The sequence below is a fragment of the Ranitomeya imitator genome, chromosome 5 (assembly GCF_032444005.1).
Source record: "Ranitomeya imitator isolate aRanImi1 chromosome 5, aRanImi1.pri, whole genome shotgun sequence".
Taxonomy (NCBI): Eukaryota; Metazoa; Chordata; class Amphibia; order Anura; family Dendrobatidae; genus Ranitomeya; species Ranitomeya imitator.
This window is the reverse complement of record NC_091286.1, coordinates 597779494-597800413: the sequence shown is the minus strand read 5'-3', so window position 1 is coordinate 597800413 and position 20920 is coordinate 597779494. Positions and strand designations below refer to the sequence as shown.

Sequence of the window (20920 nt, the reverse complement as noted above, 5' to 3'; positions counted from 1 at the left end):
AGGTGTTCATTTCCACAGTATCTGCCAGGGTAAAAGTGGCCTTATTCATGCAATTTACCACTGATGCATTAGAAAATATGGAGTATTGAAAGCACAGCGCAGCAGGTAAGCACATGATGCTTTCACTGCTGCTCATAACTAGCTATGTGACAGGTTCTGTAATTGCTCGGGCTGGGGTAACATCAGGTAATATGTAGACGCGGCATAAGAGCAGCGAGGACAGGCGCATCATCTACTGCAAACTGGTAATTACAATGCTAATGATCTGTTTAGCGGATGCCCCCATTAACACTGTCTTGTTTTTATTACTGCCTGTTTGCAAAGTTTCAAACCCAAGTCCTCCTGTATCTCATGCATTCAGAAATGTAAAGAAGCACTCCCATCATTGTTATCCTCAATCTATTGCAGTCATATTACATAGCCCTGTGTTCTTACAATTGCTCATTTCACCTTTCTACCCATCAAATTCTTCTAGGAAACCAGAAGAGTCTTTTCCCTACATTAATCATTCCCTCTTCGCCTCCTGACCCAGCTGGTCCTCCATGCCAGGGACTTCTGCAGTGACTCATGACTCATGCAGAGAAAAGTGACCTCCTGTTTCTTAATAGAGCTTAGAAAGATTCAGCTAGTCCCTTTTTTAATCACGAGACGTCATAGACCTAATGGAGCAGAAGAATTAGCTGGGTAGAAAGGCAAAATGAGCAATTGTAAGTACACAGTGCAAAATAATGACTGCAATATATTAAGAGGATAAAAAGTTTTGATAGGAGGAGGAGGAGGAGGGAGGAGGAGTGCTTTTTTGTGCTCTATACAGGTCAAAGGCAAAGTGCCATCTGCTGCAATAGGCAGACTTGTCTGACTTGTAATATCTGTACATCAATCTAAATGTGCACTTCGACACAGACATTCCCTACATCCACATTTAAGAATGATCATTCCAAATTTCTAGCTGAAGCAAACAAGGCGCCTATAACCCGACCTGCACAATGCTTGTTCATAGGGTGATAAAATCATCAATGCAGTGATAAGCATCTCTGTTAGCGGCAGCGCGTCGCCCCTTGGGAGCAGATGTGATGCCGATAATATGATGCTTGTATGGGAACAATCGTATCAGCAATCGTTCTCTCATCAAAATTCATCAGCTTGTGTAAACCAGGCAGTGATGGAGAGCCGATCAACAGATAGAAATCAATCACTGCTCATTAGTGGGCCGAAATCAGCCCAACTACATGGATCATTACGAAAACAGGAGATTCAGTGACCACAGCAAAGCACATGGGACAGAGATGATTAGGGCATTCCTACACAGTGTACAGGGGATGGGAACAACCTGCTAAATACTTTATGATTCCCAAACCTGCAACAGGCAGCAGCAATAGACATTGTGGAAGAAAAATTTGGATTGGAAGAGTCAAATAAAATTCATCTCATAAAATTCTAGGCAGCAGACATGTATATATACAGTGGATTGTGAAAGTATTCACACCCATGGCATTTTTCCTGCTTTGCTACCTCACAACCTGAAGTACCACTAGTTTGTGTGCATCAGTTCATGTAAAGAACATGCATACAACTGTGAACATTTGCTTTTCTTTTTAAGCAATCAACAAATAGGACAAAATACCGTATATACTCGAGTATAACCCGACCAGAGTATAAGCTAATTTTGCCACAAAAAACTGGGAAAACTTAATGACTCGAGTATAAGTCTAGGGTGGGAAATGCAGCAGCTACCGGTAAATATCAAAGGAAAAATAGATACCAATAAAAGTAAAATTAATTGAACGAGGAGAGGTGACTATCGTGCAGCGCTCCCCTCCCCGTATACTCACCTGGTCCTGGCATTGTGCAGGTCCCTGGCTTCCCCGACGCCGCAGCTTCATCCTATACTGAGCGGTCAGTTACCGCTCATTACAGTAATGAATATGCAGCTCCACCTCTATTGGAGGTGGAGCCGCATATTCATTACAGTAATGAGCGGTACCATGTGACCGCTCAATACAGGAAGAATCTGCCGCTGCCGGGGAAGCCAGGGACCTGCAGGGACCGCACCAGGAGTAGGTGAGTATAATTTCACAGCCCCCGCTCCCCCTCCCCTGCGTATGACTCGAGTATAAGCTAAGAGGGGGACTTTCAGCCCAAAAAAGTGGGCTGAAAATCTCGGCTTATACTTGAGTATATACGGTAACTGAAAACTTCAGTGAGGAAAACTATTCACCACCTAAAGTCAGTACTGTGTAGAGCCTCCTTTTTGCAGCAAAACCAGCAGCAAGTCTCTTTGGATAAGTCTCTGAGCTTTCCATATATTGCAACCAGGATTTTTGCCCATTCCTCAAGGCAAAACAGCTCCAGCTCTTTCAAGCTAGATGGTTTCCTCTGGTGAACAGCAATCTTCAAGTTTGACACAGATTCACAATCAGTTTAAGGTCTGGACTATGCCACTCCAAAAAATTTGCACGATTCCCCTTAGACCACTCAACTGTTGCTTCAACAGTATGTTTTGGGTCATCCCTGTCTTTCGCACCATCCATCTTCCCCTCGACTGGGACCATTTTCCTTGTTCCTGCTGCAAAAAACATCACCGCAGCATGATGCTGCCACCATCATGTTTCACTGTGGTGATGGTGTTCTTGGCATCCATGAAAAATGCCCACACACAAGACTGACCACACGGAAAGAGCAAGTTTAACAACCCCTTCACAACATCCGCAGTACATGTATGGCGCATGTTGGAAGGTGTGTTACAGCCAGGACCAGCTGTTAACAATCGCTCTGCTCGCAATTCTTAACTTGTTGAAATGCCGCTGTCAATACTGCGGCATTTAACATGCACCGACGTGCACAAGTGCATCATTTTCTCTGCTCATCAGCTCGCCTGCGAGGTGTTCAAGGGTCATCAATGGGTTGTAATGACCTGTGGACCTGGGAGGCAGGGTGGCTGCTGCAGGAAGCTGGCAGGAGTGGGGCAATGCTGTGGGCCCCTGGCTGGTAGTAGCGGTGTGAGGATGCAGCAGACTCTGGACGTACAGAAAATGTCAGGACTCCCCACACTTCCCATCCTTTTCACTGGGGTGGACTTCGGGAAAATGGCCACAAGCTGCAGCAAATGTGCAGATTAAGATCTTGGTTTTCATAAGTTTACCGCAGTGAAAAGGATGGAAGCTCCCGACATTTTCTGAATGCCTGGAGTTCGCTACAGCCTCACATCCCATGTTCCCAGCCCAGAGCCCGCAGCATAGCCCCAGTCCTGCCCCTCCTGGTTTCCTGCAACGGGGACCCTGCTCAGCCGCAGCCAGGAGGGGGTGGGGGTGCGTCTTATCCAAAAAATATGGTATGTGGTATCGCCGTGTTCAGAAAAGTCTAAGCTATCAAAATACAAAAACAATTAACCTGATCAGTAAACACCGTAAACAGAAAAAAATTCAAGAACGCCAAAGCTTTTGTGGTCGTCTCAATTCTGCAAAAAAAAAAAAAAATGCTGTAACAAGCGATCAAAAAGTCATATGCATTTCAAAATGGTACTTTCAAAAATGTTGTGTGACCAAGCAAAAAAAACCTCACAGCCCCATCGGCCAAAAAATGGTGAGATAAACAAAAAAATTTTTAATTTTTTTTTTTTTTTTTTATAACCACCAAATTTAAAAAAAAAAAAAAAAAATGGACATTTCTGGTATCGACGTAATCGCATAGATGAGGAGAAACATATTTCATAGTCATTTTAACCACAAAATGTACACCACAAAAACAATTCCAAAAAACAATGTCAAAACTGCATTTTTTTCCCCCCACAATTTCACCGAATTTTGCACTCCCCCCCCTTTCCCCTCCCCCCACCCATTTTCCAGATCACCATGTGGTAAAAGGACAACTTGTCCCACATAACACAAGCCCTAATATGTCAAAGTAGACAAAAATATAATTAAGGCTTTGGGAAGGAGAAGAAGAAAATGGAGACGCAAAAACTGTAATTGGCCTCAGCATGAAGGGGTTAAAAAGGGCTAAGTCTGTATTCAAACATAGAAAATTGGGCAAATGCTGGTACAGCCGTGGTCACACTGTACACAGGCTCCAGAGCTATATATAACATATTACAAGCCTTGGGGGTGGTGATAAATGTAATTTTGTCCGTGTGGGCAACTTTCTTTTGGGCATTTTTCTGATCACCGTGTTCTTGGGGCAATGAGCAGTGTTTGTTTGGCACCAAACATAACGTTTAGGCTAGGGTCACATTGCGTTAGCAGCAGCCCGTTCAGCACATACGCTAAAGGGCTGCTGCTAACACAAATGCCGGCGCTACATCACGCTAGCAGTGACGGACCTGGAAACGCTAGCAGTGACGGACCTGGAAACGCTGCAGCCAGCGTCTCGGGTCCGTCACTCAATAACGGCGCATCACTAGCGCACGCCCATTCTGGGCATGCGCTAGGCGATGCGTCCGGCATTGCATTCAATGGCAGCGTTAACTGAGTATGTTACACCGCGTTATGCCGCGGTGTAACGTACTCCGTTTAACGTTGCCCCTGAACGCAATGTGAACCAAGCCTAACCCAAGTGGCCAAAAGATAAATTTTGGTCTCATCTGACCACAACACCTTTCTCCATACATCTGGGGAGTCTCCCATATGCCTACTGGCAAACTCATAATAAGCCTTTCAATTTTTGTGCGCAAGTAAAGGCTTTTTTCTGCCCACTTTCATAAAGAGTGAGGACACGCCCTCCAACGAGTAGAGAGTGAGCGTGCATGGACACGCCCCAAGGAGTAAAGAGTGAGCAGGTATGGACAAGCCCCAAGGAGTAAAGAGGGAGCGTGTAAGGGTACGCCCCCCAAGTAAAGAGCAAGCATGTACGGACATGCTCCCCCAAAGGAGTAAAGAGTGAACATGTACGTACATGCCCCCAAAGAGTGAGCATGTATGGACACACCCCCAAGGAGTAAAGAGCAAACAAGTACGGACACGCCCCAAGGAGTAAAGAGCAAACGTGTATGGACATGCCCCCAAGGAGTAAAGAGTGAGCATGTACGGACACGCCCCCCAAAGAGGAGAGAGGGAGCGTGCATGGACACGCCTCAAGGAGTAACGAGTGAGCATGTACGGACACGCCCCCAAGGAGTAAAGAGTGAGCGTGTATGGACACGCCCCCCAAGGAGTAAACAGTGAGCGTGTACGGACACGCCCCCAAGGAGTAAAGAGTGAGCATGTACGGACACGCCCCCAAGGAGTAAAGAGTGAGCGTGTATGGACACGCCCCCCAAGGAGTAAAGAGCAGGCGTGTACGGACACGCCCCCCAAGGAGTAAATAGTGAGCATGTACAGACACGCCCCCAAGGAGTAAAGAGCGAGCATGAACGGACACGTCCCCACAGAGTGTGTACTAACACATACTCCCCCAACAAGTGAGGAGCGAGCGTGCACAGACACGTACAACCCCCCCCCTCACCCCCCCTTCATGAGGAGCGAGCGTGCACAGACACGTACAACCCCCCCCCCCCCCTTCATGAGGAGCGAGCGTGTACAGATACCCCTACTTCCAGTAACAACCAGCTATCTGCAGAATCGGTTTTCCATCTAGGACTTTTAGGGTCTCCAGACTATTCCCCGCCTACACAGAAGAAAGATCAGGTAGCAGGAGTGTAACATGTCTGATGAATTGGTATAAGGGAGATAAACTGCTGCTAGGGGGGTTGTGCAAAGGGTTCACTCTCCCCATTGAGAATGCAGGCAGTGTTCAGCTCATTGCATATGGGGGTTGGAAGGAAGAGCTGTCAGCGATCTATGTGGTTATCAGCCTTCTAGAGTGCAGAAGTGATAGACAGGCAAAGCAAATCATAACAAGCACTGAAACTATTCCCAAAGCTAATAAAGCAATAAAAACACAACACCAGTAATCATGTGGAGGATGTGATATGCCGTCTGTTCTTATAAACTAAAGCACTTGGTGGGATCAAGGTTTTCCATAGAGAAGGAAACAATAGCTCCCCACTGTGCAGGTAATGCCACCACCATGGCCGTACACGCCTCACCGATCACAGGTGTCGGCATTTACCATGGAGGCAAGGATGAGAAACAGGAGATAACATGAAATGTTTGTTATTCATAGCAAATCAATACCGCATGTAAACGGCAACACTAGGAAGAAGAGAATACGACAAATCATCAGATAAACCCCCGGGAAAAAGGAACAAATGACAATAAATGTATATTACATAGCACATTCTCTGAGCACAAATCACAGCGCTTTCTCCAAAGGATTGAAAAAAATGTTATGACTCCTGTCAGAAGAAAAATTGACTATATAACAGATGTAGAGAGTTATAACCAGGGAGAAGCGGCCCCTCACATGAGAATTACCCCCAGTAGTCACCCCTGTGATACGGGGCCGTCTCACAAACATTTCCATTCTGGATCTTATAGAATCTATCAGCACAGTGCCATTAACAAATAAAGAAATATTTGTGGGCTGGAGTGAAATTCTGCAATTAAGGCCATGTTCACACAGTGCGTTTTTTTCTGCGGAACCGCAGCGTTTTTGCTGCTGCGGTTCCGCAGCTGTTTTCCATGCAGGGTACAGTACAATGTACCCTATGGAAAACAGGAACCACTGTGCACATGATGCGGGAATCGGGAAAAAAAGCCGCGCTGAATAGCCGCGGTAAAAAAGAAGGACCATGTCACTTTTTTCGGAGCCGCAGCGGTTCTGCACCCATAGACCTCCATTGTGAGGTCAAACCCGCAGTAAAACCCGCAGATCAAAAATATATCTGCGGGTTTTATTGCGGTTTGTGGTGCCGAACCGCTGCAGCAGGAAGTGTGGGGAAGCGGGCGGAAGTGCGTGGGCGGAGTGTGGCTGCCCCGATCCCACCCCCCCATGCTCCGATGCCCCCCCCCCCCCCCCGTGCTCCGATGCCCACCCCCGTGCTCCGATGCGCGCCCTCCCATGCCCTAATCTCCCCCCCTTATACTTACCCGGCCTCCCGGTGTCCGTCCGGCCGTCTTCTCCCTGGGTGCCGCCATCTTGCAAAATGGCGGGCGCATGCGCAGTGCGCCCGCCGAATCTGCCGGCCGGCAGATTCGTTCCAAAGTGCATTTTGATCACTGAGATATAACCTATCTCAGTGATGAAAATAAAAAAAATAGTAAATGACACCCCCCCTTTGTCACCCCCATAGGTAGGGACAATAAAAAAATTAAGAATTTTTTTTTTTTTCCACTAAGGTTAGAATAGGGTTAGGGTTAGTGGTAGGGGTAGGGTTAGGGTATTTTCAGCCATTTTAACCCTAAAAAACTTCCTAGAAAACACACAGACTCTGCATAGAAAACTGCATAAAAAAGCGCATCAAAAAAAACGCACCAATAAATGCACCAAAAAAGCACCAAAAAAAGGACATGCGTTTTCTGCAAAGAGCTGCGGTTTCAGTCCTGAAAAAAAAAAGGAGGGAAATCAGGAACGTGTGAACATACCTTAGGGGTGGGGTTCACATTTTGTGTTTACCTTACTGTAGAAAAAAAACTTACTGTACTCACAAAACGAGAATTAATGCAGCAATAGAAAATCATTTTTGTTTTCATAGAAAAACCTGCATTGTATTATGAATATCTTTACATAACTTACTTCAGCAGCCAGCAATCGCGTGGTGAGGGGGACAATAGTAGGACCCCCCTATTCTGATGCCGCAGCTGCTGCAGACCATTACAGCAGGAGCCCCTATGTGCCTCATAGCCATCTCCATGCTAGCGGTAGTCCGCCTCTTCTGATTAGTAGGTTTGGTGCAATGAAATTGCCGCAGCGTAATTTAGGCATCGCAGGACCCCTACTAATAACAGGAGGCAAATGTGAAGCCCGCACGTAGACGGTGATCTGCATGGATCTCATCGCACCGCCCTGGACAACCAACGCGGCCACTGGACCGGGGTACTGGGGATAATTTTTCTTAACTGTCAATGCAGTTTTTTTTTTTTTGTATTTTTTTGCAACCAACTTACTCTTGCATTTAAAGGGACGCATGGCCAGCATGTGATATAGGGGATGGACACTGTGCCGGACGGTCCAAGTTGTGACTTTGGGGGCATCCTTTCTTATTAGGACAAAGGAATCGATATAATTTCACGGAAATTGCGAAAACCATATTCACGTATTGATCACCTCTGCATCTTAGAGGCTGGGGCTCCTTGTAGGCATCAATTCACACCGGTACATTATTGGTCAGTATGTAACAAGTTTACTTGTACCAATGAGACTGAATTTATTTGTTGTTGCAGGAATGTAGTTGCACGTTTTCGATGCACTGACTGCGCCCATGGACACGATTTATGGCAGAAGGAGAATAATGTAGGATTTATCGATTTGGAAAGCATTGAACCAAACGGACATCAGATAAGGACATTCATCAGAAACTCTTCAATCTTTGGGCCTGCAACTTCAGGCAATCACAGAATTGACACATACTGAAGGGAATAAATAAGGAACCTATATGGAAAGCAGGCAAAATACACTAATATTCATGGTGATCTCGACCAAGAAGAATATATAGGGTCACAGACAGGCCATGCTCCAGCCATGCTATACAAGGCTCATGTAATCGATTCCAATGGAAGATTTCAGTCCTGGATGAGCGAGTGTAAAGTCAGCACACCCGGCATTACGCGAAGGTTTTTTGTTGTGTATTCTATGCATAATTGAAAGCCACAAACTCCGGAGAAAAAGCACAAAGCTGTTGAGGTCAGGGACTGGCAAGGATCTTCAGTAATGAAGCCGGCAACTATTGTTAGGAGTGACGCGGGCAGAAACTCTCCTGTGACTATCGGCGGGATTCAGGTGGGATAATGTCGTAGCCGATGGGTGCCAGCAACAATGACAAGACAAGGCTACCGTGCATCTTCTGATAGAGGACAACAGTCAGATGCACAACTCTTGGCGCCACCACCCCCACAATTGATCTGGAAGAAGGGGTTCATAGGGCTGCACTGTCATTATCACGGGGGGTCCCCGTGTTTGAGTCCAAATATTTAGACTGTATTCACTTTATAATTTTTGGTTTCTAAATTCCAGCAACATAAAAATGTGAGCACATAGTGAGAAATATTAAAATAAGCATTTTGTAGGGTTTAAAGGAGATCTAGACTTTTTAACTTCACTTAAATTGATGTATTTTGACTTAAAAGTAATTAGTAATTAAAAATTTTCTACAGTTTTGCTTTTACAGGCTCTTTGTTTTCCTGCACATTCAACTCTGATGTGGACTGTAATCAATAAGGAGCTCAGAAAAGGCTGATCTAAGAGTTACTCCATCAACCCAACAGAACAAGCTCAATGATGGATTCTCAGTTAACTCATTCTGCAGCCAGCAATAGTCCGTGAAGCACACAAGACTATAAAAGAGGCAGATGGAACAAAATGTTTAAATGACAGCAATTGAAAAATCAGTGTTCAAAATGCATGCATGTAAGATGAATATATACTGTATATTCATTCATTCTAGTACCCCAAAAAGTGGAATGTCCCTTTAAATCTGCCAGTTTTTATGATAAGCTGTGCCCACACTCCATAGTATGGCACAAATATTCTCCGTGACCAATTTACACATCCTGATTCCTTTTTCGCATTAGTTACATTCATATGAATAATTAATCAAGACGAGACAAACATACATCAGAAAGGAACATGTCAGACTTCATGTTGAAAGGATCTGGCTACCTGGCACGGTCGGATTATCAATCAGCCTCTGCTTCCAGCACTGACAGATGACTGGTAACTAATGCTAAATAAATATGTGTAATGAGGGAAACAAAGAACAGATTTATTATCTCGACTCCAAACACCATGTGTTCTCGACAATGTGCTGAGTACCCGGCCTTACTAAACGGCGGGTTCATCATTCACCACTTTCATTTTTCACGTAATTCCAGATACAAGTTTGTTTTTTCAATAGCAATAATCGTCTTTTGTGAAACTTGCTAACATCTCGCACGTACAGCTTTTCTCATCTTTATTTATGGGTTGGGAGGCCGAAATGTGGCTGCCAAATGCTTCCTGCAGAAAGATCTGCTAATAGTAGTGATAGTAGTACTCGAGATTTCCTGAGCACGCTCAGGGGTCCTCCGAGTATTTTTAGTGCTCGGAGATTTAGTTTTCAGCGCCTCAGCTGAATGATTTACATCTGTTAGCCAGCATAAATACATGTGGGGGTTGCCTGGTTGCTAGGGAATCCCCACATTTACTTATGCTGGCTAACAGATATAAATCATTCAGCTGAGGTGAGGAAAACAATCCCTGAGCACTAAAAAATACTCGGAGGACCCCCGAGCGTGCTCAGGAAATCTCGCAGATGGAGATGATGTATATGTTGAAATTCTGAGACAGACATACTGCACACTCGTGTCTGACACATCCATCATACGTTGTACTAACGTGAACGCCGCCTGCATAGTGAAGAAAAAAAAGCAACTTCTTTTATGATTTGTCTTTTTTTGTCTCTGCACGGATCACTCAATCTACCTGTGCAGTGAGAGATCAACTTACGGATCACTCAATCTACCTGTGCAGTGAGAGATCAACTTACGGATCACTCAATCTACCTGTGCAGTGAGAGATCAACTTACGGATCACTCAATCTACCGGTGCAGTGAGAGATCAACTTACGGATCACTCAATCTACCTGTGCAGTGAGAGATCAATTTACAGATCACTCAATCTACCTGTGCAGTGAGAGATCAACTTACGGATCACTCAATCTACCTGTGCAGTGAGAGATCAACTTACAGATCACTCAATCTACCTGTGCAGTGAGAGATCAACTTACACCTGCTGCTTGTTTAAGTCAACAGAAAGGAAAGGTGGGAGAAGCTGAAGGACAGCAGACGTAGAAGGCTCCTGGTACAGAGGAAATCACTGCTAACAGCGGATACGTAATCCTACGGCCAGAAGTGTTATTTTGCCTACACACAGCCATAACAGCTTTTTAAGACATGTCACCCAGAAGTGCAGTTACACTTCTTTTGCATGGCTTACTTGTTGACCAGTGGATGGTGCGGCATTCTTCCATGCTTGAATACCACGAATACTCACAATCCGATTTCTCTACTTTCTATGTGATGAGGAATAAATGGATAGTTTGCAGAAATGTATCATTTATTCATCGAATACATGAATCTTTAGCTATAATGTGTCAAAAACCAACTGCACCTACAAGCTTCATAAGAAAAACAAGCCGCGATTACAAGGCATGAATTGGCCACGGGAAAATCTGGTAGAAGTCTGCAAGGAAAACATTTGTTGGTTCATCTGCTGCAATAGTGAACAAGCTGGGGGTTGCAAAATCCAGTGCATTTTGTTGTTATACATCACAGGACACCGTCCAAAGTCTTGGGTCACATCTGTTTTGGTGCCACAAGGGGGTCCGACAGAATATTTTGCTGATCGGTGCAAGAAATCTGCTTGAGTGATCGTCTTCCATTTAGTGTCATGAAATTCATTAGACATTTTGTAACGGTTGATTCTTACAATTATACAATAATGACAACAATAAACGGCAGAGACCTCATAGCTACACAGGTTCAGAGCTTTTCACAGCAGCCCCTTGTGGTCCCATCACTCCATCCACGGGGCAGCGGTGGCGCAGAGTAACACGGCTCTATCATTCATTTCAATGGGGCCATTGCCGTTCCTCTGAAACAATTTAGTCTGAAGCATAAAATACCATTCTAAGCAAATACCTGTATAGTTCCCATTCACAGATCTATTACAGTCCGAATACAGCAAAACTGTGGTGATGACAGCTTCCCCATAAAGACTTTACTGAACGGAATAAAGCAATAAAGCATAACTTCTCAATTAGAGATTTTTAATGTGATCATTACTAGGGAAGAAATCACAGCAGAGACACTTAAAGTCATCATCGGAGTAGGAAAACTTCCCAATTTAAAGGTCTCAACCACTTACTCAGCTCCACTCCGTTACCTGACTACAGAAGGAAAAGATTTCTCCTTAAACATTCACAAGGCACATCAGCTTAAAGAATTTTTTTTTTCTTAATGTAAGAAAATCTGGAAGCGCTTTATACAAGACAGAAAAGCAAAAAATCATTCACATCGAAATACAATAAACTGACAGATAAAACAATGCAAAAAAAGAGACAAAGTCGCACACGATCAATCGTCACGGGTAAGCCGCTCAATTTACAGAGAAATAGAACAGTCACCATTAAATAAGTGAGCAGTATATGAAGCAGGACCTGTCCACACATTTCCACCTCAACTCGCTCCATCCTTGCTTTTCACAAATAGAAAATGATATACTTTTTTTGCAGATCAATGGTCCACAAAAAAAAAAAAAAAGTCAAGATTTTTATTGGAGTCGCGGATCAAAATTTCCCATACAAGTCTATAGGTCCATGAAAACCACTGACATGGCACATGGTCATGTGTGTGAAATCCTTGTACTGACCTTGACTAGCACCAAATACTCCACGTACAAGAAGCCGGCAGGTCCCCGCCCCTTCATCGGTGAGAAATCGAGATGAAACCATTGACGGTAAAAGCTGGCCCACTGACCGAACACTGATGAAACTGATCCAAGTCAACAATCCATGCTTTTTCCTACAAGAAAAATCACGGACGACAGAATGAGGCCCAAGTATCTGCGATCTCCATGAATGTACAGCTCCACAGCATCTGCGAGTGGTGCCTTTCCAAGAAATTCAGCAATAAATCAAGAATTGGGCAATGGGATATAGTCTCATTCTAAGGCCCATTTTACACACCCAACATAACTCTATAGCCTAAAGATACAAAGTTGCTGCGGATTTGACAAACTTATGCAGCGTCTAACCATCAGTGGCCAGATGTTAGTGTAGTGGAAGGGATTTCAAGAAAATCAGACGCCTGCAGATCACCTGCGGAGACGGACATGCAACGTTTCTTTACAGACCGCAGCATGTCTACCGTATTTCTCTTACGGAGATGCGAGCCTCCACAAGAGAAATTTCACCAGTAGAATGTAATGAATGTGGGGAATACTCACGGTTCAGTGAACACATGCGGATTTAGCTGGGTTCAATAGACGGCAGCACTTTGGGTGCAATGCATTTTCACTGCGTCCAAAGAGCTGCTACTTCCGGATCACATGCACCTGGCCTTACAGGCATACATGTGATCAGGTCAGGAGATCCCCCTGCTGGTTCAGACATTGCGATCTGTACTTAAACCTAGAATGTGAGACATATTACAGAATTCATCTCATACATTTCTTGCTTTTTAAAAAGTATCCATCCCCATCTACCGGCATGATATTAACACGTTGCCGCAGCACAGGGATCCCTACTGCTCTTGTAAAAACATCTGGCACATCATACGTCACCACAAATCAGAAACTGGACCTGTCCAAATAATAAAATAAAAAAAATAAAAAACAACAACAAACAACAACATATTTATTGGCAAATTATACATAAATCAAGGGAATTTCAACCCAAGGCCGCATGGATGTCAAGAGTAGGGTGTAGGAAAGATATATATCTTGGTACCGTGTTAGCCAGTAGATAGAAAAATATTTAGAATTGAGAGTCCTCAGTGGTTGATACCTTTGAATGGCTAACTGAAAAGATGGTAACAAATTGCAAGCTTTCGAGACTACACAGGTCTCATCAGGCATATACTAATACAAATTCTGAAGAATCACATATTTATGCACAACACAGCCAAGAAATAATGCCATAGATAAGACAGGTGACAAAGCAAAACTACCATTATGTGAGTGATAAACAGTTGTGTCCATAAATGTAGGAACAGTTCATAGATAAGGAGTGTGAATGTTTTATAGTCCTCTGATTGGGGTCCGGTTCTGTGTTGTGATGCCCCCACACGGTCTGAGTACGGTGTTGCATTTAACATTTCTAGAGTTACCAACGCAGACTGGATCAGATTGTCTGAACGGGTACGGAGAAGCATTTTGCCTTTTTTAAGGCAAAGTGTTAATTCGATAAAAACACCACTCTAAATCACAGGCCTCGCACTCAGTTACCAATACACCATATGTGACGCATTGTACGATTTTGTGTGGGTTTTTTTTTGGATTCCATCAATGCTATGTTGTAAGATTTTAAGGTCGGGCTACACATGAACATTCTCAGTGACCCCAGGTCGCTCGGCATCGCTGCTATGCTGCCGAGCTATAGAAGAGAATGGGGTCACAATATGGCACCTAGACAATCCAGCTGCAAAAAAGGAGACTTGGAAATCTGCCACTTGCATGTCATAGTAGTTAAAGTGTTGCAAACTAACAGTGACACCGACATAACTGTGGCGGACAAAGTCTCCATGCAGCCGTATGTTCTGGAAGCTAACGCTCAACAAACGCGAAAAATCCGCACAAAAAACGCAAAAAAAAAACAAGCGGATTTCCTGCAAAAAAAGTCCAGTTTTGTTCAGGAAATTTCTGCAAAGAATCCTGACGTGTGAACATAGCCTAACAGTCCTAAAGGGGATCAACTTAAAACGTGTAGAGACAAAAGTAATAAAGAGACGCCACTTGCAGGATTTTACAAGGAGTCAGAAATCTAACCTCAGGCCATCTCTCCTGGAGGGCTACCTGCAGGAAAAGCCACAAGATAAAATAGGAGCCGGAAAATTCACTCCATCTTTTAAAGTTGAAGTCACAAATACCTGAGGATCACTGCACATGAATAATACTAAAGTCCACTTTAAGGGAGGATATTAGCGAAGGAAATGAGGATGTCGAGTCCATATGGGTCGAAATTCATGGAGGGAAAAATGGTAACAAAATTCTCATTGGGGTCTGTTACAAACCCCCAAATATAACAGAAACCATGGAAAGTCTACTTCTAAAGCAGATAGATGAAGCTGCAACCCATAATGAGGTCCTGGTTATGGGGGACTTTAACTACCCGGATATTAACTGGTAAACAGAAACCTGTGAAACCCATAAAGGCAACAGGTTTCTGCTAATAACCAAGAAAAATTATCTTTCACAATTGGTGCAGAATCCAACCAGAGGAGCAGCACTTTTAGACCTAATACTATCTAATAGACCTGACAGAATAACAAATCTGCAGGTGGTTGGGCATCTAGGAAATAGCGACCACAATATTGTACAGTTTCACCTGTCTTTCACTAGGGGGACTTGTCAGGGAGTCACAAAAACACTGAACTTTAGGAAGGCAAAGTTTGACCAGCTTAGAGATGCCCTTAATCTGGTAGACTGGGACAATATCCTCAGAAATAAGAATACAGATAATAAATGGGAAATGTTTAAGAACATCCTAAATAGGCAGTGTAAGCGGTTTATACCTTGTGGGAATAAAAGGACTAGAAATAGGAAAAACCCAATGTGGCTAAACAAAGAAGTAAGACAGGCAATTAACAGTAAAAAGAAAGCATTTGCACTACTAAAGCAGGATGGCACCATTGAAGCTCTAAAAAACTATAGGGAGAAAAATACTTTATCTAAAAAACTAATTAAAGCTGCCAAAAAGGAAACAGAGAAGCACATTGCTAAGGAGAGTAAAACTAATCCCAAACTGTTCTTCAACTATATCAATAGTAAAAGAATAAAAACTGAAAATGTAGGCCCCTTAAAAAATAGTGAGGAAAGAATGGTTGTAGATGACGAGGAAAAAGCTAACATATTAAACACCTTCTTCTCCACGGTATTCACGGTGGAAAATGAAATGCTAGGTGAAATCCCAAGAAACAATGAAAACCCTATATTAAGGGTCACCAATCTAACCCAAGAAGAGGTGCGAAACCGGCTAAATAAGATTAAAATAGATAAATCTCCGGGTCCGGATGGCATACACCCACGAGTACTAAGAGAACTAAGTAATGTAATAGATAAACCATTATTTCTTATTTTTAGGGACTCTATAGCGACAGGGTCTGTTCCGCAGGACTGGCGCATAGCAAATGTGGTGCCAATATTCAAAAAGGGCTCTAAAAGTGAACCTGGAAATTATAGGCCAGTAAGTTTAACCTCTATTGTTGGTAAAATATTTGAAGGGTTTCTGAGGGATGTTATTCTGGATTATCTCAATGAGAATAACTGTTTAACTCCATATCAGCATGGGTTTATGAGAAATCGCTCCTGTCAAACCAATCTAATCAGTTTTTATGAAGAGGTAAGCTATAGGCTGGACCACGGTGAGTCATTGGACGTGGTATATCTCGATTTTTCCAAAGCGTTTGATACCGTGCCGCACAAGAGGTTGGTACACAAAATGAGAATGCTTGGTCTGGGGGAAAATGTGTGTAAATGGGTTAGTAACTGGCTTAGTGATAGAAAGCAGAGGGTGGTTATAAATGGTATAGTCTCTAACTGGGTCGCTGTGACCAGTGGGGTACCGCAGGGGTCGGTATTGGGACCTGTTCTCTTCAACATATTCATTAATGATCTGGTAGAAGGTTTACACAGTAAAATATCGATATTTGCAGATGATACAAAACTATGTAAAGCAGTTAATACAAGAGAAGATAGTATTCTGCTACAGATGGATCTGGATAAGTTGGAAACTTGGGCTGAAAGGTGGCAGATGAGGTTTAACAATGATAAATGTAAGGTTATACACATGGGAAGAAGGAATCAATATCACCATTACACACTGAATGGGAAACCACTGGGTAAATCTGACAGGGAGAAGGACTTGGGGATCCTAGTTAATGATAAACTTACCTGGAGCAGCCAGTTCCAGGCAGCAGCTGCCAAGGCAAACAGGATCATGGGGTGCATTAAAAGAGGTCTGGATACACATGATGAGAGCATTATACTGCCTCTGTACAAATCCCTAGTTAGACCACACATGGAGTACTGTGTCCAGTTTTGGGCACCGGTGCTCAGGAAGGATATAATGGAACTAGAGAGAGTACAAAGGAGGGCAACTAAATTAATAAAGGGGATGGGAGAACTACAATACCCAGATAGATTAGCGAAATTAGGATTATTTAGTCTAGAAAAAAGACGACTGAGGGGCGATCTAATAACCATGTATAAGTATATAAGGGGACAATACAAATATCTCGCTGAGGATCTGTTTATACCAAGGAAGGTGACGGGCACAAGGGGGCATTCTTTGCGTCTGGAGGAGAGAAGGTTTTTCCACCAACATAGAAGAGGATTCTTTACTGTTAGGGCAGTGAGAATCTGGAATTGCTTGCCTGAGGAGGTGGTGATGGCGAACTCAGTCGAGGGGTTCAAGAGAGGCCTGGATGTCTTCCTGGAGCAGAACAATATTGTATCATACAATTATTAGGTTCTGTAGAAGGACGTAGATCTGGGGATTTATTATGATGGAATATAGGCTGAACTGGATGGACAAATGTCTTTTTTCGGCCTTACTAACTATGTTACTATGTTACTATTTTTTTATTTCTATAGCGCCAACATATTCCACAGCCCTTTACATTTTAGAGGGGACTTGTACAGACAATAGAGACATTACAGAGTAACAAGTCAGATACCCAGAGGAATGAGGACCCTGCTATAGAGGGGACATGAAAGGTGGATGGTAACGTGCTTATATTGTGCGGTGCGGCCATCAATATAATATTTAGTGTGCTCACAGGTCACCAGCCAGTGTGCGTACAGTACAGGCAGAGGGCTAGTAAGTGCACGGCGGCTGTTAGATGTTACTAAGGTCCTGATTTTGGAATCATGCATCATCTATAGCCACAATCCCTGGAGAATGTACAGCTAACTTTTTTCCTCTAGGCAACATTTATTGCCCCAAAGGAGTGTCCCTGTATATGCAGAGCTCCAATGAAAGGCCACTTCTGCTCATCCTGCTGGTCAGTCTGCTGCCTCTCCCCCAACACCTCCATCAGGGTTTGCACCAGTTGTCCTGTGATAACCAGACTATAGAGAAGTTAGGAAATAGGTTCTAGCAGCAAATTGTTCTCCATGAGTCCTTCATGGCAGCAGGAGCATTGCCTTCCCTTAGGCCTCATTCACATGGGCATTTCATTCTATGGTGCTTTTTTCACGTCAGACTGATGGTCCACAAAAAAATAAATATGTCCCAGTTTGGTGCGATATATGCAGGAGGGTCATACATTTCAATGAATTGCTCGGAGATCTGATCAGAGTATTGGGGAGCCATCTGCAATGCCGTGTGGGGTCTTCTTCATACACTGCAGGGTGGATAAAAATCAATGGGTTTTTTAAAAAAATAAAAATAAAAAAATCGGATTTTATTTAAATCGGATTTTTTTTTATTTAAATCGGATTTTTTTTTTTATTTAAATCGGATTTTTTTCAATAAACTGCTTTTTGAGGAAAATATTTTACCATCCAAAGGTTCTTCCATCATGAGATAAAGCGGAGTTGTTTAACTCAGTAGAATAAAGGCTGTATATGTGTAACATTCACAATGCCATGCTCTTCCAGAGGTTTCTGTAGGATTAGTGGGCAGTTTCTCTCCTATATTATCACAGACGCTCGCTTTACTTACGCAGTTCTCAAAACTGAATTTGACTCTGCAGAGGTCCCAGCCTCTTCTTCACGGCAAAAATGTTACAACATGAACAGAGTTGAGAAAAAGACCTTAATCCTATTGTTCTACAAACCTATGAATACAGAATCAACCCCTCCAGTGCCAAATCCAAGAAGTTAGACAATATGTTTCTGATTGTTTGGAGTGGAATAGATCTGCACAACACAAGAAGAATGTGAATCTAAGTGTGAGGAGGAGGAAGGGCAAGCAGACAAGAAAATGAAAGTGAAACTTTGTCTGTGGCTATGCTGCAGTATTGTGCTCAAAGTTTCACTTTCATTTTCTTGTCTGCTTGCCCTTCCTCCTCCTCACACTTAGATTCACATTCTTCTTGTGTTGTGCAGATCTATTCCAGTCCAAACAATCAGAAACATATTGTCTAACTTCTTGGACTTGGCACTGAAGGGGTTGATTCTGCATTCATAGGTTTGTAGAACAATAGGATTAAGGTCTTTTTCTCAACTCTGTTCATGTTGTAACATTTTTGCCGTGAAGAAGAGGCTGGTACCTCTGCGGAGTCAAATTCAGTTAGGTAGAAACTTTGATTTAAATCACTGATTTAAATCAAGCCTTACTGACTAGTGATTTAAATCGTGATTTAAATCATGATTTAAATCAGTTAGATTTAAATCAAATCCACCCTGATACACTGACATGGGAATTCGGCCTTACAAACTCATGAAGCAACTCTGTATGCACCCACTGTAGATAAATGTACAGATATGTACAGAGCAGCTGGAAGACCAGGCTGGATGTAGCCTTTATCCTTCATGTGGACTCAGAACAAAATTCCCATTAGGAATTACCTCAAATTTTGGATCTTGTTTTTACCTTGCATTTTTACATTTCAATAACAAGCCTATAGGAAAATATAGCTAAACTATCTAATGAATGCTATTTAGATATTTTCACTACAGAACTACATTGGAGATATACCGGTATATAAGTTTAAAATGCATTACAACATTTTTTTTGCTCGTTTCTGGCGCATTTATGTGGATATTTACTACATTTTTTTCCAAATGCAGCAAATACCAGGTATTTTTTTTCTTCTGCCACTTTTTCCTTTAGACTTCTGGAAAAATGCTAATTGAAAATGTAATGATCACGTTTCTTTTTTTATGCAAACTTTTACAGTACCAGCAAATGCTGTGTGAGATTTCAGAAATCTCCGTCAAACATTTTATTTTTCTTGCAAGAATTGGAAAACTGCTGCGTTTTTGCAAACTGCAAACGAGTAAGAGCAAAAATGAAGCAAAAATGAAGGCATCAGGTTCTGCTTCGGTTTTGGTACAAAAACCTCAGGAAGTTACACTTTTTTTTTTTTTTTTTTTTAACCTGCATGCATAAAAGACAAAACCGCAGAAAAAAAAAAAACACGGCAAACACTGCTTTTTGTCAGCAGCTTCTTTACTGCCAAGAGCAGCTTATGAACATGGGCTAAGAATCTGTGTGCAGCGCAGCAGCCGGCTGCACACCCTCTGCCAGCCACCGTGATACACATACGCCACACCTAAGTGCAAGCATAATCCCTTAAGAATTTACAGATGTTTATTGCTATCATAAGGCAGCTACAAGGAACTAGTTAACGATGAGGAAATAATTACATAATGTGCTATTTTTACCCAAGTATATAATCTCCCCAACTCAATGAAAATTACACTCCTTCTAGAAAAGCTAGACAAAAGCTGGCCGCTTTATATTTACCATTTTCAGTGAGAAGAACCTCAGCAATAATCGTGAATAGCAGAAAACAGCTAAAGGCCAAAGAGGGTCACAACAATACCACTGAGCCCGCACACTAATGTCCTATTTAAGTCTTTCTACAATATGTTTGAGGTCAACAATGGTCACAAGCCCAATCTATAGGAGCAGCATTACACAGCACAATCAATGTGTCGTGCAGGATGCACGTGCGACATCTGGACCGTGCTGGCACAAAGGAGCTGTGTCATGGTGCCCATTGGGCAGTGCTGGACAGATGGTTTTTTTCTGTCGGACTAAAAATAAAAGTGTAATTTTTATTCAAATGCTGAATCAGTCTCCAACAGAACGAGCCCTTCTTACCTCGATAGCCGGTGAGGAGGGGTGGTCGAGTTACTAACTGGTTGAGCTGTCCCATTGATGATCAAAGAGGTCCACACACCTTTGATAACTAAGCTGAACCCTAGCCCTCCGATCTTGCCCACTTGATTGTCCATGCGTTCTTAATAGGGACAGTGAGAAGGCCGCAGCCTCTGTGGGTTAACGCCATTAAGATCTAAAGCAGGGGTGGGGAAATCAGTCCGTTTACGGTCCGCAGGGACCTTTTCTCCAGCCCTGGAGCTGAAGACCAGTGTTTGGGCTAGCAGCTGCATTTTGACTGTCTCGGCCCTTTAATTTAAAAAGGTCAGGACTTACATTATGGGCGGACTTAGCGCGCAA

General features: G+C 43.1%; 1 protein-coding gene across 4 annotated transcripts in view; it reads right to left on the bottom strand.

Moving 5' to 3' along the window:
* STAG1 (STAG1 cohesin complex component) overlaps positions 1-20920 on the bottom strand; it is a 231217-nt gene that overhangs the window by 145398 nt on the left and 64899 nt on the right. For 2 of the 4 annotated variants that reach the window (XM_069727957.1, XM_069727954.1), the window contains exon 2: positions 12442-12593. The exons of the other annotated variants lie outside the window; for them this stretch is intronic. The gene's annotated coding sequence lies outside the window, so the exon portion shown is untranslated. The remainder of the gene's footprint in view (positions 1-12441; positions 12594-20920) is intronic. 4 annotated transcript variants of the gene reach the window in all.